This window comes from Saccostrea echinata, unplaced genomic scaffold (assembly GCF_033153115.1).
Source record: "Saccostrea echinata isolate AGI-Se365-2 ecotype Australia unplaced genomic scaffold, CSIRO_AGI_Sech_v1 ptg000012l, whole genome shotgun sequence".
Lineage (NCBI taxonomy): Eukaryota > Metazoa > Mollusca > Bivalvia > Ostreida > Ostreidae > Saccostrea > Saccostrea echinata.
This window is the reverse complement of record NW_026889761.1, coordinates 537,741-556,633: the sequence shown is the minus strand read 5'-3', so window position 1 is coordinate 556,633 and position 18,893 is coordinate 537,741. Positions and strand designations below refer to the sequence as shown.

The 18,893-nt window shown below is 34.1% G+C and overlaps 1 long non-coding RNA gene across 1 annotated transcript; it reads right to left on the bottom strand.

Moving 5' to 3' along the window:
• Positions 1–1,214: 1,214 nt before the first annotated feature.
• Positions 1,215–2,709, bottom strand: LOC133185769 (uncharacterized). The gene is made up of 3 exons (XR_009720942.1): positions 2,294–2,709; positions 1,595–1,663; positions 1,215–1,478 (listed from the first exon to the last, which is right to left on the bottom strand). It is a non-coding gene; the product is annotated as an uncharacterized LOC133185769 (long non-coding RNA).
• Positions 2,710–18,893: the final 16,184 nt, after the last annotated feature.

Here is an 18,893-nt window from a genome sequence, read left to right as displayed (position 1 = left end):
AAATATTTAATCGAAACCTTCCTGTAACTATCATATAGTTTATCCTAGAAACAACTTTTCTTGTACCTATTTCTATTTTTTTTTTTTAAAACAGGGATTGATTATAAGATATTTCATGTTTATTAGTCCATAGTCATAATAGTGTTGCATGCCAAACTCCGATAGCTGTAAACACAAAGCAGCTTTTTTAACACTTTTGAATCTTGAGTTTTATCTAGAAACCATAATTACTGCTAGTATACACAATGCGGCTTGATTATCTCGTGAATTTCACCCAGTGCAGACGACCGACAGGATTAGTTACGCCTCATTGCACATGACACCTGTAATTGTATACAGTCAACTTTGGGTACTAATTGATTATGCAACAGTTAATTTTAGCATTATAAACACCAAGTTTATTTTTATGGCAGTTGATTACGCGTGTATTTTAGAATACTTTGGCTTGGATGCATCACCAGTATACATATTTGAATATGTTAATATTTCGTAAACAAACTGTTAAAAAAAATGAAAGATTTTTTTTGATGTTTGGATGGAAGGACACTGCAATAATTCAGTTGGGACTCAACATAATTTTTCTGGGACGCATCAAATTTAGCTGGGACGCAACCTTGTCAGAAATCTTGAGTCCTGGGACTCAAGTTAGCAAAATCCTAGTGAGAACCCTGGTCCATAGAAAAGTATAGAAAAAATACAGAATGTATTAATTTTGTATTAGCATATATTATTTTTGTATTTTTTCACCTTTAAGAATTAAAATACAAAAAAAATATAGAATATATTAATTTTGTATCACATATATTATTTTTGTATTTTTTCATCTGGATAAATTAAAACTACAAAAAAGATATAAAATATGAAAATAATACAGCTACAAAAAAAAGTATGAAAAAAATATAGAATGTATTAATTTTGTATTAATTTGTATTGTTTTTGTATTTTTATCAGCATGAAGGATTTTATTTCAAAAATATCAAAAAAGTACAAGAACGATAGACAAAAAATACATTTAAATGCTTAAAATAATACAAAACAGAGTTTTAAAAACTACAAAAATGATCATGGGCAAAAATTGTTATTTGAAGAAAAGGGGTTGGAGATTGAGGTTCTTAATAGCATCTATTGATTGTTATTCAAAAATCTTTTATTTATTTGAAATATTTGTTAAATAACAATTTTAGTAACTCAGTCAGATTACCTTCAATGTACAAATAGCTAATTAAAAAGTAATTAATGTGGCCAGGCTACTGATTCAGCTACCAATTGTAGTCTTTCTTTTTACATATAATCTGCTCTTCAATAGTCTTGATATTTTTCACAAGTTTAACTAATCCTGTTTTCTTTGTATTTTTACCACATGTTTCGATCTCTCTGCTTTGCTGTTTCTTTTGTATGGAAAAGGTAGAGGAGTGTTTACTTTGTTGCAGAAGTCCATCTTCAAATCACAAAACCTGTCATCTCATCTGACTTCATCACTGTGAAATATAGAACAGAATGATATAATGATAAAATTTAATGAACCATTACCTCAACAAAACACACATTTTCACATCCAAAATAATTCTATATAGATTTTGTTTAGCTCACACACCTGCAATACTTTCTTGAGAGGGATCTTCTTCCTCCATGACTAATCAGCTTTTCTTCAATGTTCTGCTGACTAAAATTAACAATAAATATAAATTGAAATTCCAAAAGATCCAGCGGAGTTCACCAAATTCCGTACAATTGTACCATTGAAATTACTTTTCTTTAATCTGGGGTTTCTTAGGGGACAACCATTTGATTTGACAATCTGGAGAAGAAAAAGGGGGGGGGGGACTGATTTATAAAATATTTTTAAAAAAATATTTGTAATAAACAATCTGTCCTTGAAAATGTTGAAAGAGTAAACAAAATGTGTGCCCCAATGTTATTTAAATAAACTGCCCCCCCCCCCCCGAACCCAACCTACCCCCCCCCCCCCGAAAAAAATTGAGTTTATACAAATTACAGAATTGTTTTTGAAGGGAAAATAAATAATTCGTCTATGGTAAACTTGAAAAAATTGGAATGAAATAGAACTAGGAAGCCAAAGGCTTGAAAATTACCCCCATCTTCCACCCCTCTCTCCCCAATCAGAATTTATCACAAAAACCCTTGTTCCCCATATGGCCAATAACCGTACTATTTTATCTTTCTACAATACTACAAAATGGGTAAAAAAGGCATTCTTTGTTCCTCTATCTTTGTACTAAGTTATTATTTAAAAAACTGAAACTTTAATGTGCTAAAATATACATAATCTTACCGCAACTGTCGTTGTTTACACCAGAAAAGTCCAGATATGATGCCTAAAAAACGTCAGTCTCCTTATGTATTTGCTTTCCTTGGTTCATATATATGATCCTGTGTACCATTATTATGCTGCACTTCTGTTTTTCAATCCATTTTACTCGCGAGCAAATGAGAGTTTATTCAAAATCACCTCCAGCTTTCTCAACACGTCCCGGGAAGAATTTTCAAAATGGCGTGGGTGAAATATTGTTGACCAATCAGAGAACAGTACGGAAGAGTTTTAAAATCTGACCAATCATATTGTGTCACATATACGAAAATTACCGATGTTGAGATCGGAACAGTTAGAGAAAACATATTTACATGGTTTTAAATATCTTGAATCAATTGAACAAACCTAAAATTATGTTAGAAAAAAACGATGTTCAATTTAATTATCAGAATCATTTTTTATTCCTTACGGAATTTACCGATAACGAAACATCGTTATTTCCGGTCATCATTTCCGCTGAGAGCAGCCATTTTTATATTCAAGTTGACCTGTGAAGTAGACCATAAAGTTCAAATATAATGATCAAAACGAGCGGTAGATACAAAATATATAGCCTTTTTGATTGACAACTTAACTCATACATACGGTACCAGAGATTGAAATAATGTTTAACAACTATCCTTTACACCAATTTCACAACATTTTCTATATTATTTTATGATATTCTTTCGTAATAATTTCTTATTTAATTTTTTTCTAAAAGCGGATAATTAAATAGTTCTATTCCATGTAATTGTAATACGTACTGAATTAAATATAATGTATACTACGTTGAGTTGTATAGTCAAGAAAACATCGTAGGTACTGTATTTAGTGGAACTCTTCATGTTGTTTGTTTTTGTTTTGGTTGGGATGTGTTTTCACGGGTAAATCATGTTATTTCTTTGAGTAGTATAACATGTACTCGTCTATTGTTAGCCTGCAGGTGGCCACCTGTGCTGTTGGCGATAGTTGTAAACACTCGGTTGTAAACACGCTGTAAAATTTTCAACACAAAAAGAAAGTCTGAAACTCTGAAACTTCAAAATTTACCGCGTGTTTACAAGTATCATGTACAGCACAGGTGTCCCCTTAGACGTATCTATCTCTTTCCAAATGACAATTTCACACCTAGTAAAGACATGTTTTAAAAATGAAATTGTTTAGTTAACAAATTTAAACTACTGAAGTTTTCTGTTCTAAATAGCAATTAAATGTAAATAGTATAAAAGCAACCTTTATAGCAGTGGTCTTAATTAATAAAATCTGAGAAAAAATATTAATTCCAACAGACTTATTGCAAGAACTTCTGTAAATTTTCCTAAGTTCAAAGAAATACAAATTTCAGTAAAAGAAAACACTAAGTCCAAAATAAATATAAAAAAAATACATACTGACTGTATAGTATTTTTTGAAAAATTATTAAGTCCAAATTTAATACAAAAATAATACAGACTAACTGTATGTAATTTTCTGTGAAATTACTAAGTTCAATTTTAATACAAAAATAATACAGATTAACTGTATGTAATTTTCTGTAAAATTACTAAGTTCAATTTTAATACAGAAAAAATACACTTGAAAAAAACTAAGTCCACAAAAATACAAAAATGATATACTGAAAATAATCTAAGTCCCAAAAAATACAAAAATAATACCCTGTAAAAAATCAAAGTCAGATTTTAATACAAAAATAATCTACCTATTTGTTGGTGATACAAAAATAATATATTTTTTCTGTATTAATTTTAAACAATACGAAAATGATTGTATTAAAAATATATTAAAAATATACTTTTATGTATTATTTTTTGATATGGGTACATACAGCATATTGGCCGTGGTGGACGAAACAGTGAAATGCAGTGTGAAGCCATTTTGTACTTCAATAGCAGTGACTTGGGGCGTCTAAACATTTCAAAGGAAATTAAGGAGTATTGCAGGAATGACACACTTTGTAGGCGAGTTTTTTTCTAAGTCCCACTTTGGATTTACAGAATCTACTGCTGTTGTTCAAAATTGTTGTGATGTATGTGAGGATTCTTGCCCCTCTTCTGAGTCAGCTGAAAAGGATTCGGAGATAGACAAGTCTGTTCTCAGATCTGCATTAACTTCCTTTGTGACTTCCTCAGATCTGAAAGAAGAAGTAAAGCTTGGAGTGTATTGAACATTTAGTTCGCTTTCCTAAATTACACCTTGCAGAGGAGGAACCGACCCAAGACTTTCAAATTTCCCCAGTAGTTGCAAAGTCTTTATGTTGTTTAATAAAACAGGTCATTGATTTGTCTTTAAGATAAACTATGTTTTTAAAATTGGCTTGAATAAACATATTTCAGTTTACAGTACTGTTATAATATATGTAAGTTTAACTTCTTTGTTTTTGGATTTTTTTCTTTAATTATGTGAAGCTCTTTATAAACAAACCTCAAGTTTAAAAACAGTAAAACACAGTTACAGCAAACAAGCTTACACAAATTTACACTTAATATAATGACTTTTTTATCAAAGTTTCAAAATAACTTATTTCTTAATTAACTAGGATATACACTGATATAGCAAATAATTCTTTTATCAAAGCAAATTTTGAGGTACATGGGACTTGACTATAAGAATGTTTTACTGTATTTATGTTTTCATAAAGTTTTACCTTAATTTCTTACTTCATGGTGAAGGTTGTACTGGTGTTCACGAATCCATGACTTCAATTTCTGCATATTGAGATGACTCAAGGGACTCTGGACAGGTTTGGGAAATGATTGAAACTTTCGTCCATCTTTAAAGTGGAAAGGTTTAAGCTTCTGTAAGTCACTGATAATCATGCATTCATCAGAGTGTGAAAAAACAATTTTGTGCTTCTGAGAACGTACAATAACATCAGAGGAATCATCAAAAGATGCTGATATGTTTTTCATGCCAGCAAAGGCAGCTGTTCTCTTTGCAATGGCAGTGTCTGTTTATTTGAATGGACAGCTTTCAAGTGACCTTTAATTTGTCTCACAATGTGTTCCATCTGTAGGTCTGCAGGAATTGAAGAATCAAACTTTTCTTTATAATTGTTGACAAAGAGACCATAAAAAAGACTGGTAAGCTGTCTTCTCATCAAATGTGCACTGCTGCTGGACCAAGAAGCGCAAAATTTCAAGTGCATACTTGGAATTATCATTGTGGCCCTTTAGAATATACATTAAGTGCTTCATGAGTGGTATAAACCTGTCGACTCTATTCGGAATTTTAATATTGTTTTGAAGGCCTTTAAATGCAAGTCCTAGTTCTAAGATTCAAAGTCCATAGTTCATGATATGATCTGGTGAAGCTTGCATATGCTCAGATTTTGTCAAAAGAGGCAGCTGAATATTCACTGGACTTCCATTTGGCATTTGTACCTGTATTTGAATAAACTGTACAGTAGAAGATTGCTCCTGGAGTAAATCTTTTGAATCTTTTATAATGTATGCATCAATGAAATTTTCTAATGAATGCACAAGAGACATCTTCTTCTCATATTCACTTATAATAATTCATCCAAACTTGGTATAAAATGTTTGATTGGCACATAATCCAGTTTGTCCATCCCTAAATACTCCAGAGCTGCAGACACTATGTAACTGCCTATTAAAGACACTGCAAGTTCTTTGCAATGGTCAAAAATGGAAAAGTTCAAACGTAATGGGAGAGAGGTGCTCAAAACCATCCTTTCCACTAACAGCATCTTTTCGAAGTGTCTCTTTGCTCCTGAAAAATGTTCTCTAGTAAGTTGATCTCCTCCAATGTGCACTCTGGTTTTGTCGTCGACTTCTCTGCCACTGGCCCTGAACACTTCTGCAACTGTTTCTTCATATGAATCTAAAATCTTTATCACATCTGTGTCGCACTGTTCATTTCTTGGCAATACCGGTAGTTATTTCGGGGACAACAGAGTGTTTTTTGTCGCATCATAATTATGAGGAATGAATTCCTGTCTCATTTCATCAAGAAATGTTTTGAAACCAGCAAATTCTTTGCAAAATTTGCATAACACACTTTATGTTAGTGTAACATACTCCTTATGAATAACATTCCAGTCTGCTAGTGATGGTAGAAAGTCCTCAGCTGGAATATCCAGGACTTGTCTTTGAGGTCCCTTGTCAGTTAGGTTCTCAAACTCTTCATGCTGAATAATGGCAGCAGATGCAAACCAGTTTTCCATACGTTTTGATGAAATGTGTCGCTGGTGACTGACTTTAACCATAAAGTTTACGTTGTCCCCAATCAGACGGGATAGCATCTACAAGGTCTTTAATATATTGGTCACCAATTTGTCTTTGAACTTTCAGAGCTACACTGTGAGATAACGTTACTCCCAGGCGTTGAAATCTAACATGAACCTTAAACACAAATTTAGTGCACATATATATTAAACATGAAGAAAATTACTTGCATATCAAAATAAGAGCAGCAATGTTATGTTTCATGTTGTAAGAAAAGCTGCAGTTCAATAAAGTTAATATCAAGGAAGTTATACTATTTAATAGTTGAATGTTTTCCCAATTCATTGAAAGAGTAATTAGCAATTTTTTTTTTAAACATTTACTTACTCTAGGGCAAAGAACCAATATCGTAAAAGTCATTACAATTAGTGGAAAACACAACCAAATGATGAACTTTTTGGAGAAAATGAAAAACCCAATTATCCATACTAAGGTTCATGACATAATTATTCTATAAGTCATGCTCACAAAGTATGGTTTAATGAGGTTTAGTAAACAGAAAACATCAAACATCCCAAACATTTCCATTCTGAAATGAAGAAGGCTGAAAACAAAGAAAAATGGACACAAACAATTATCAGTGGCAATAAATTAACTAAAGTGTTCCAAGGAACACTTAAGACATTTTTTACAATGATTGATGACAAACAGTACACATTCTTAAACAAGAGGCCCATGGGCCACAATGCTCACCTGAGTTACGTTTGGCCCTGCTGTTCTTCACCAGACCCCCACTCCATTGTAATAATTATTGCGGCCCCGTCGTACCCCTGGGGGCCATGATTTGAACAATTTAGAATCTACACTATGTAAGGATGCTTCCACCTAAATTTCAGCTTTTCTGGCCCAGTGGTTCTTGAGAAGAAGATTTTTAAAGATTTTGCCAATATATTTCAATGTAAAACTTTGATTCCCTATTGTGGCCCCGCCGTACCCCCGAGGGCCATGATTTGAACAATTTAGAATCTACACTACCCAAGGATGCTTCCACATAAGTTTCAGCTATTCTGGCCCTGTGGTTCTTGAGAAGAAGATTTTTAAAGATTTTACCTATACATTTCAATGTACAACTTAGATTCTCTATTGTGGCCCTGCTCTACCCCCGGGGCCATGATTTGAACAATTTAGAATCTACACTACCCAAGGAAACTTACACTTAAGTTTCAGCTTTTCTGGCCCAGTGGTTCTTGATAAGAAGATTTTTTAATGACCCCATCCTATTTTTCTCTTTCTTGATTATCTCCCATTGTAAGGGTGGTTGGCCCTTCATTTTAACAATTTAAACTTCCCTTTACCCAAGGATGCTTTGTACCAACTTTGGTTAAAATTGGCTCAGTGGTTCTTGAGAAGAAGTTGAAAATGTGAAAAGTTTACAGATGGACGGACAGACAGACAGATGGACGGACGACAGACAACAGGTGATCAGAAAAGCTCACTTGAGCTTTCAGCTCAGGTGAGCTAAAAACATGGACTTACCTTTTAAATGTCAAAAATATGCTGTATATTGGCACTAAGTACTATTTTGTAAAATAGGTCAAATGTCAGGTTCAAATGTCATTAGGTTAAAAACCATGGTTATTTACTATAGCCATAGTGCCAAACAATGTATGTGCAAAATATCAAATCCATACCTCTTACAGTTCTTGAGATATGAGGTGCGACAGACAGACAACAGACAGACGCTTGGTAAAGTGATCCCTTAGTGTACTACTAGCTCTGCTTTGCAGGTGACACAAAAATACAGGTTAATAAAATAATAATATTTTAACTTTAAACATTGTAATGAAACCGAAAATAAAAATTGACTGTGAATTAAGACATAATCATGATAATTGTAAAATACCTTCTGATGAACCTTCTCTTCTGCCAATGACATGTAGATCATCCTTTGTATATGTGGAAGGTCCTTACACCTCCTCTTCATGAGTATTCCGTACACAGTTCCAATCTCTGGATAGATCTTATCAAAATGTTGCTCATGCATTGACTTCCTAGGAATACACACAGCAAGCAAGGTTTCTTATAAAAGAGGATTGTAGTCAAGCATTTCTTGTACAACATGTTCCCATCTGAAAGTTAGTAAATCCTCATAAGTGTTACCCCCCCCCCCCCCAAGTAACTGAAACGCCTCTGTGTTAAATATTTTGAGGATTCTTCGATTTCCAACATGAAACAATGCCGAATTTCCTCTTCTAGGTCTTTTATTTCATATACTTCTCTGGCCAAACAGTGTAATGAAGTGCCTTTTCTCCTTTTATTAGCTAACTTCTTAGAGAGCTGACACTCTCCTCAACATCCTCCATTTCTGCTGATGAGGAGTCTCTCTCAGAATGATCACCTCTGTTTAAAGAATTAAAAGCAATGCAACAAACATCACAAAAAAACATGTCTGTAAACATTTTAGAATATGAAAAACCACCTTTGAATTAAATTAATGATGTCATTATATATCCTTTTCGCTAAAACTTTATATTCATGTTGGATCTACTTATACAAACAGTAGGGAGGGTATGCTCACGTCTGTCTGCACTCCGCGTTCTTCAGTTGAACTTAGAAATTGTCCGCGCTCTGCACTTGAACTTAAAAATTGCTCTGTTTCAATGAAGGATATCTCTTCTCTTTTATAAAATGATCTGCATGATGCGCCTGAAATAAAACAAGGTAGTTAAGTTTATTCTGGAGTATTGTGTTTTATCAAATCATCAGTATTAACAATCAAATCTATTTGGGATTGATTTTTTACTAACAAAGGGCACAGATTTTTAGAATATGACAAACGCTGAATTTTCTTTCAAACCAAATACTCACAACATTAGATGCCAGAAATGATTGGTTTTGTTATTGCTGTAAGAGGTGGAGAAATTTAATAGAAGACTATTATACACTTATTTACTGGCTATGAGGACGATAGCAAGTTTATCGTTCCCCAAGATAGCAACTATTTCCCGAGGCGCAGTCGAGGGAAATAGTTGCTGTTGAGGGGGACGATAAACTTGCTATCGTCCTCATAGCCAGTAAATAGGTGTTTTATTATACCGAAGCACTATTTACTTGTGTTACGTCACAATCTGGATAAAACCAGAAGAGTTCCGAGATGAAAAGCGAGGGAAACAGAATGCTGCCGGTGAATAGTTTAATGACTATTTCACCAAGGGCAAATAACTCAAAAAAAAATATTCCACTGTAGGGGCTGTTTGGAAAAAATAGCAGGTTTATTTGTCATATTTTTATATAGAAAAAATTCACAGAGGTATAATAAAACAAACTAATCTACATGTAGTTATTTGCGTGTTCTGGAAGTCTGTAATTCTTCGTTCAAGCTGAATGCCAATTCTTTCCAATATGAATTTAGAATTGGATTAGGAGGGGGATGGGTCCTTATGTATTCAAGTAAAAATTTTTTCTTCTTCTCCTTTCCACCTGGAGCCTGTAGACTATATAGTATAATAAATAAATCAAATTGATTATCACTCTTTTTTCCTTTTTAAAATCACAAAATTAAATTTATTAAGGATCACAACTTCAGGTTTTCAAACAATTTTAAAATGACTGAGATGATTCATTGTAAATTGATTTGATACACAATTACCACAAAAAGATACTTAAAACATTGATACAGTGATAGAAACAAACTGCACAACTTTGTTTTGAGGGATGAACAGGGGTTTCTCCAGAAGTTGATCCTCTGCACCTTTTCTTTGAATGTTGTTTAACAGGTGTGGTCTATCAAATCCAAGCAGTAACAGTGAACAATAATTTTCAGATGTGTTTCCATTTAGATTACTTACATGTACATGTTTACAAGGCCGTAAATACCATTGAGGCAAGTGAGGCAAATGCCTCACTAAAATTTTAGAGTTTTCTTAAAAGTGAAAAAGTTTTACTTCGAACTTTAATTGATTATTTGTGTCTTTGTACTAAATTAATACATTCAACCTTTGTTTCAATTTCTGTAAATCGATCATCTCACAAAGTGTTTCATTATCGATTAGAACGCATGTTAAAAATAATTTAAAACGTGAAAACTTTCAAAGATTAATTAAGACTTTAATTTAATAAAACCCAGGTTTCTGGACCCCCCCCCCACTCCGCTCCCCCCGGGAACTGGCCCCACCAGACACTACCCTAAACCTGCTTGGGACTCGGATTGCCCTCAGATCCCTTGCCTCACTAAAAATTTGAGCCTAGTTACGGCCATGATATATTATTACTGTATACAGCATCCAGTATATATAATGAATATACAGTGTAGGTATTCCTCTCGCGATATCAATAATGGCAAAGAGAGGCAATGTTTTTTTTGGGGGGGGGGGGGGGGTAGACTTGTTACAGAGAAGTTTAATGCTGCAGCTGGGTGTGAAAACAATTTACTGACAATGTCTTGCTATATATGTTACTAGATGAAATCCCGCGCAAGCGCGGGGAATTGAATTTATACCACTACCGACAGAAAAAATCTAATAATAATATTATATATATTGTAGTTTCTACTGACAGCCTACAGGCTTATAACTGGAAGAAATACTTTGTGAAGTAGAAGTACGTCTCCACCCCCCCACCCCCCGTGTAAAACTTAAATAACAATATCATTAATTGACGTTTATTGAGAAACCTGTTATATACTATGTTATGGATATTGTATATACTATGTTATGGATATTGTACTTCAGATGCTCTTATTTCATTTCCGTCAAGAATAAAAGCAGTGAATATGCACATTTTACTGAGAAATAGATTTTTTGGGGTAAAAATTCACAGGTACTTGGGTCTTGGTTTATAAATATGTATGTACCTTATTGATATGTAAAAACTGTACCTTACCTCTTTTTTTAACATATCAATAAGGTACATAAATATTTATAATCCAAGACCCAAGAACCTGTGTAAAAATTAGCTTTTATATAACGCCCTATGAATACAATGGCGGATTTAGAGGGGGGCCAGCCCCCCTCCCATTTTGTGTCCAAAATATACATAAAATTTAATAAGTCAATTTTTTTGGTGTGTGTCCGTGACCCCTACCCCAACCCCAAACTGGTTGCCCCCCCCCCCCTTTCAAGATTCCTGGATCCGCCACTGGAATAGGCCGAGTATTTGATACAAAAGACTGTATTTAAAAAAAAAAAAGAAATGTATTGATTAAAGCAAAATTTTACAGCATAATTGTATTTGAATAATGCCTAATTCATTAATATTCTCTTTTCATGTAAGCAAGTTTATTACGAAGTACAAATTGTACTTCGGGTTCGTTGCCACGATGCTCTCAATGAGGAATATATATACAAATTTTACCGATAAATTTATTAGGAAAACCTACTACATATATGTAATAGTAATATATAAGTATATTCACAACTTACAGTATTATCAATGATTTACCATTATTTCAAAGACCATTCACACAAAAGCTTTTTTATGTTAAAGCAGCTATAATCACCTCGTTTTTCTTTTTAACATCGGGCTCGATGCTATATGATGTTCTAGAAGTTTCCGTCAATATTACGATCGGTGAATGACGAAAATAATCTGCACATTTTCCTTTTTAATCGGGTATCACAACTTATTTCCTTTATATCATTAAAATCAAGTTTTGATTGAATAATAAAGTGATGACGTTTTATGAAATAAATAAACGATTGCTTGTTGTCAGTTTCATTAAAAATTGCCAGTAACTTAGATCCGCCAACCGGAAACGCCACCGTACTCACGTTTTTGCTATTTCATGGCTGTTTATAGAAAATAAAAGTAGACTTTTAATTTAATGTACGATACTTACAATGCAAGTGAAATCTAAATATAGTTTACGGACATCATCTTGTATCGTGTGTATTCTCAGAGGAGTAAGTAAGAACTCTGGTGCACCCGTTTCGGAGTTTATTTGCAAAATTTATTAATTTATAAGTATAGAAGATGAGAGAGCTGAGTATTAAAATTATCTGATTAGAAAAATCTAGAAAAAATGTCTTTTTCACAACATTTCTAAAATTTTTAAAAGCAGAACGTTGAAAGTATCATACATTACTATTGAGTGGGCACTACCGTAATTATATCCAGTTTCATATAAATAAAAATTATCGGAACCCCCCCCCCCCCACACACACACACACACACCATACGGTTTATGATAATTTAGATATTTTTAGAAACTTTTTTGTGAAAATGTCTCCTGAAAAAAAAACCTGAATTCTCTTACTATCTGGTAGAAGATATTTTGTGGAAAGGTTCATAAATCTATACGAAGGAACAATATTTGACTCATTATATCCCAGTGAGCTTGAAATAAAAGTGATACAACAGAATCTGACACATCTGTCTCATATCTGGATATTATATTAGTTAAAGACGTTTGTGGTAACCTAACATCAAAGCTTTATGATAAACGTGATGACTTCAACTTTTCAATCGTCAACTTCCCCTAGTTATGCAGCAATATAACTTCATCACCTGTTTATGGGGTTTAAGTCTCTCAGTTGATTCGATACGCAAGAGCATGCTCTACGTATGAACAATTTCTAAAACGAGGCAAGCTATTGACAAACAAGTTGATGAACCAAGCATATCAACAGTCTCGTTTGAAGTCATCATTTCGCAATTTATGGTCGATACAGTGATCTTGTCAGCAAATACAACCTATATGTATCATTAAGTCAAATGCTGACTGACATTTTTCAAATATATTTCATTCTATAGATATGTGTATGTAATTCATGTTAATTGCTAAGCTGGCAGGAATTTAGCAATTTTAATTTATCAACTGGATTCAGAATATCTTTAAAAAGTCGCAAATACACGTGAATGAACATTTTTTCATTTTTATTTTCACTATTATTCCTATTTTCTTTCTGTTTTCCGTTCCGCGGTTTAGCAACATGTTATCTCCATCTCTTTCAATTAGTCTGAGTTTTTTTTTTGTTTTTTTTTTAAGGTGTAACAGCATTTTCATTAACAGTTAGGTTTAAGTAGATTCTACAGTGTTATTTGTCTTTGCCATTTATCAGGTCAAAGGTCAAAATTCGTGGGAGAGGGTACAGTTTTCTTAATGAACGGTTTGACCTCTTTTATGCAAATGAGATATGGGCATAGGTCGTGAAACATGGTCTAGTGAATTCTCGTCTGTTCAACCTGAAGGCAAGCCATTATATTTCATGGATACGGTGCACCCTGGCTCTGTCCCTGGTTTTAACAGATAAGTGTTGTATTTGGAGGGGGCGGGTTACATGGGTTAGAAGTAGCAACGACAAGAATCAAGAATGGCATCGTGTTCAACAAATTTAACATCCGATAAAGAACAGGTGACAGACGATACACGTGCATAGACTCAGTGTCATCTTACATCATCGTTGCCATGAGTTATAAATGCCAGAGCATATGCTGGAGTTACATGGCATCTACAATATTATAGCGAAAGACCTGCATTTATCCGGGGGCACCTGCCTGGGGCACCCACCTCCCTACCCACCCTGTCCCCTTGCACTGCACATGACGAACTTAGTAAGTATATCACATTATGTTACACTGCTGAAGATGGGAGAGACATGCATAAATTATTGTCATTGTCAATTAATTGTTAATTGACGTTCATAGTAGGTCATTCTTTTCTCTCTTTGACCTCAGATTGTGCCTTGCACTAGTGACTGATTGATGCTCTATTGCCATTTTCCTGGTCAGCAGTATCTGCTCTTCGCTTTCTCTTGTCTGTGATAGGCTTGATTGTAGAGGAACTTCTGGTCTAGTCTATTAACTGTATAACTGTCACTTTCCGTGTTCACAGTACTATATTCCAGCAATCTTATTGATGTTTAGGGATGGGTATCGGCGGAAATTTTGTATCGTGATATATCACAATTTTCCAAAAAAAAAAAATATCACGATAAATCATGATATTTTTACATACAATTTTTACTACAATTTCATATGAATATCCATAATATTTCCTAAAAATATGCAATAAAAACATAACTTTACTGTTTAAATATTTATTTATTTAATATAAAGAATGTTTGGATGCAGTTGTTTAACTGTTTTCAACATTTTTTACACTTCCTGTAATTGTCATTCAATAGATTGAACAAACAAATGAATATTTATAGTTATGTACCAAATACCGGTATTTTAGTCTTCGTATCACGATACGTATCACGCAATAAAAAATCGTGATATACCGGTACACCGATAAAATCGCGCATCCCTATTGATGTTCCAGGTAAGTTGTTCTGTAGATGTATCAAAGAGTAAAGACAACCCAAGACCATTGTTTGGGAAATCTCAATGTTCTTTGGCATGTTGCAGGTGGTAGGACTTGTTGGCATTGTGTCAGTTGATCAGCACTCGGCAACTTCATGGCATTGCTGGCTTCTATGCTTATAGTTTCATTTTAAGGATTTCTGTTACAATACATGTATGTCATTTTCAATCATTTGCAGGACCTGGATTTTATAAAAGTCATGCAGATTTCTACTTTATTCCACCAGTTGGAAACAAATCCTATATCACAAACGAGGGAGTCTGTCACACACATTAAACAACGGCCAGTAAAACAATACAGATCGAAAAGTGAATTCTAAGACTTTAGGTAAGAAATCCGAGTTATCCAAGACACGCTATAGTTACTATATTGACAGAATACTTTTTTGTATAGTTTGCTACCATATTTCTTTATACTTATGTGTATATTAGAATACTTTCTGTTTACAATGTTTTCCTTACTGTCAATACAGGTATCCACAATATTGTATCAATATCAAATCAATGGTTGTTCAATGAATTATAGTTACCACCCTCAAAATTGTGTTTCTTCAAAATGTGAGTTACTTGAATACTATCATTTTGTGAAGTTTTCCCTGTAGTGTAGATATCTTTGATATCGATGATATATATATATCGCTTCGATATCGATTCATGTTTGCTCAACCCGGCTTAGGTTGGTACCATTCTTGAAGTTGTCATTGTGTATGTGTGTCTTTATTTAAATACTTTAAATTTACAAATGTTGTACTTGCCATCGATATCGTCGATATCAGTAATATCATATCAATATAAAAACATTTTTGTCATCACTCTTGTGGCTGTATTTCTTTGTGCAATACTTTATGAGAGTATGTACGTCCTGATTATTAAGTTTGCCCTACTGTCGATATCAACGATATATCGATATCAAACCATGATTGTTCAAACCATGACATTTTTAATCAATGTTCACTCTTACCCAAAACCTTACCCTAACCCTAACCTCTGACAATAACAATTAACCCTTAACCTCTTTTTGTCTTCCTTATTAATCTAGACATTCATAATTATCAATAATAGATTAATTAATCAATATCAACATCATTTGTGGCCTTCTTAAATTATGATATACACGTGGAGCTCAACTTGAGAATAATTTGTACAGATCTGGATCAATATCCATACGTTATCAGGATATCGTGGATATCCATATAGCACTAAGTCTTATACTGCATCCAGTATTTCCAATTTCATAGTACTGAGGATTAATATCATAACAATATCATCAAAATATTGTCGATATCATAGATATGGACAATATCATCATGATATTGTCAATATTGTAGATATCAACATCGAAATCGTTCTTGGACATGTAATTTGAGAAATCCCTCATCTTCTGTAGGTCTTGGTCTAACTTGGTAAACATTTTTTTGACAATCAAAGCACATCTTGACTTTAATTACATGTAGATCATTGATGAATACTCTTTGTAGCGACTTTCTTCTGTCTTAGTATGGTACATTGCAATGGTGTGGAACATTGCATTCCTATAAACTGCTCGGTTGCTGGCACAGAACTTTGCCCAAGTTTTATGTGGTCAGCTAGATGCTTTACTTTCCATAGAGGATGTAGATCTTGCATTGCTTTGTCCACTTCTTTGACATTTTTGTCATCATTGTCTCTAGTAACATACCAGACTAATGTAGGGACAGCTGTGTGCCAGTGTCCTTCTCCATCTCATATCTGACAATGCAGGTCAAAGTTGCCCGTGGTAGATTAGAGGTACACTCAGGATGACCACCTGGACAATCCACTTCCATTCTCTTGCCCCTTAGCCATGCACCTGTCCAGCAGTTTGTTTTGCAGAGCACAGGCAAGTATATGTACTACATGTATATGTATTTTCTATCAGTGTTGGTTTTAACAGGCAAGGCAAAGGCTTCATTATTACCTAACCTACTATATAAATTTTAATTAGGCATTTTGAACTGTTTCCTGATTCATTTTAATGTTTTTGCACATCATGAAACAGTCAAAACTGTTTACCTGGTCACAAAATGAATTGTTATACCCCTACTAAACAGTCCCTGTATAATTTCTTACTTTAAAAAGTCCAACAGTTTGACTGTTTTCCCCGACTGTTGGTCCAGGAACTGATAAAATAGACTGTTAAAAAAGACTGTAGTCTGCTGAAGTCAAATGGCGCTAAATTGAGTTATCTTTTCCTAATTCGGCAAACCTCGGCTGATTCGGGTAACTGTGAGTTAAATGTTATCATCCGAGGAGTGCCGAGTAGTTTAAACCTGTTGTTAAGATAAACATAAATTGCAGATGTTCGTTTTGTTGCGGCGAAAGAGGATGAAATCCAGAAATCTGAAAATATCTGGAGACTCTGGACTTATCACTACATCTTCTTCGGGACAGTTTTATTTTCTGTTAAGTTATGAATTTGATTTAGTAGGAGTGTAACAAAACATTTGTTGACAGGAGTCTCGGGAAACAGTCGATCTGTTGGACCGGAGTGCAAGCTGTTGCCTGCGGCCTTGGGCAACAGCTTGCACTCTGGTCCAACAGATTGACTGTCTGTTTCCCTCTACCCCAGTCAACAACTGTATACTGTTGCATGGCTGAACTAATCCATTATGACGTCATGATTAATTTCCCGTACTTTACAGCTATAATATTGAATTATGTATAAATTGAAGCATTTTCATGGCAATAAATTTGAGATTATGATTTGAAGAGTAATCCTGATACCCATATAAATAGAGATTCAATTTAATATCATTTGAAAGAAGAGGACAAGAACACCTTTTCTGAGGGTAATTTTTGGAAAAATGTAGGCCCCTTTCACTCTCTGTAGATCCTTGCCTTTTAAAACGTTCGACTCAGCGTGCTATATTTAAACCTTCAAGTCATCTTATGTTTTTTATTAAACAATACATGTATACATCAATATTTATTAGGGCATGATAACACTAAGAAATAATGCATACTTTTGTCGATGTGTCTTTATTATCATTACTTTAAGAAATTATATAGTAGGTTAGGTAATAAAACACTTATTTCATGACAACTCAGGAAACAGTTTGACTGTTCCCCTTGTAGTCGTGAAATAAGTGTATACTAGCATTCTGTTAACAGTTTCCCAGGTCTTCCCATTACCTCGGGACAACAGTTTGACTGTTCCCCTTGTAGTCGTGAAATAAGTGTATACTAGCATTCTGTTAACAGTTTCCCAGGTCTTCCCATTACCTCGGGACAACAGTTTGACTGTTCCCCTTGTAGTCGTGAAATAAGTGTATACTAGCATTCTGTTAACAGTTTCCCAGGTCTTCCCATTACCTCGGGACAACAGTTTGACTGTTCCCCTTGTAGTCATGAAATAAGTGTATACTAGCATTCTGTTAACAGTTTCCCAGGTCTTCCCATTACCTCGGGACAACAGTTTGACTGTTCCCCTTGTAGTCGTGAAATAAGTGTATACTAGCATTCTGTTAAGGGGTATTGCAATTAATCATGATTACTGTTATAAAGGTCATCTGTTGAGATTTCATGACATCTTCTGGTTGGCTTCGGGTCTTGTTGATCTTTTACATTTTCTGTATCTTTTGATGCATATCTTATTTGTTTAGGTTTGTAAAAAAAATATTTTTGCTTATTTTGAACAGGAGCTTCTGGAGAGAGGCCTTAGTGTGAGGCAGAATGTCCAGGTAGCTCAGGAATTTAGCCTTCTCTGTCCCTACTGAAGTTTCCTGAAGGGCATATGCTAGGGACATGTTTGATGCTGATGTTTTGCAGCAAAGACCGCCTTGATGGATTTCTTGGAATAAGGCAAACTCAGGAGAATTGGACTGACAATTAACACTGGCCAGTGAGTATTTTCCAGAAATTCCTACTTTTGTTGAGTGCAGCACAGTGCATGATGTTAGATTCAGAACTGGTATTTACCGGTGAAGTTGTATTGTTAGAATAATTACCTCCATCATCCTCTCTGTGTTCACTATATGTATTTTATATATGACAATTTTTAAAGAATTTCACCATAATTGGGGGTAATTTTTCAAAAAAAATCTTAAGAGTATTTATCTATATTCTTGATCAAA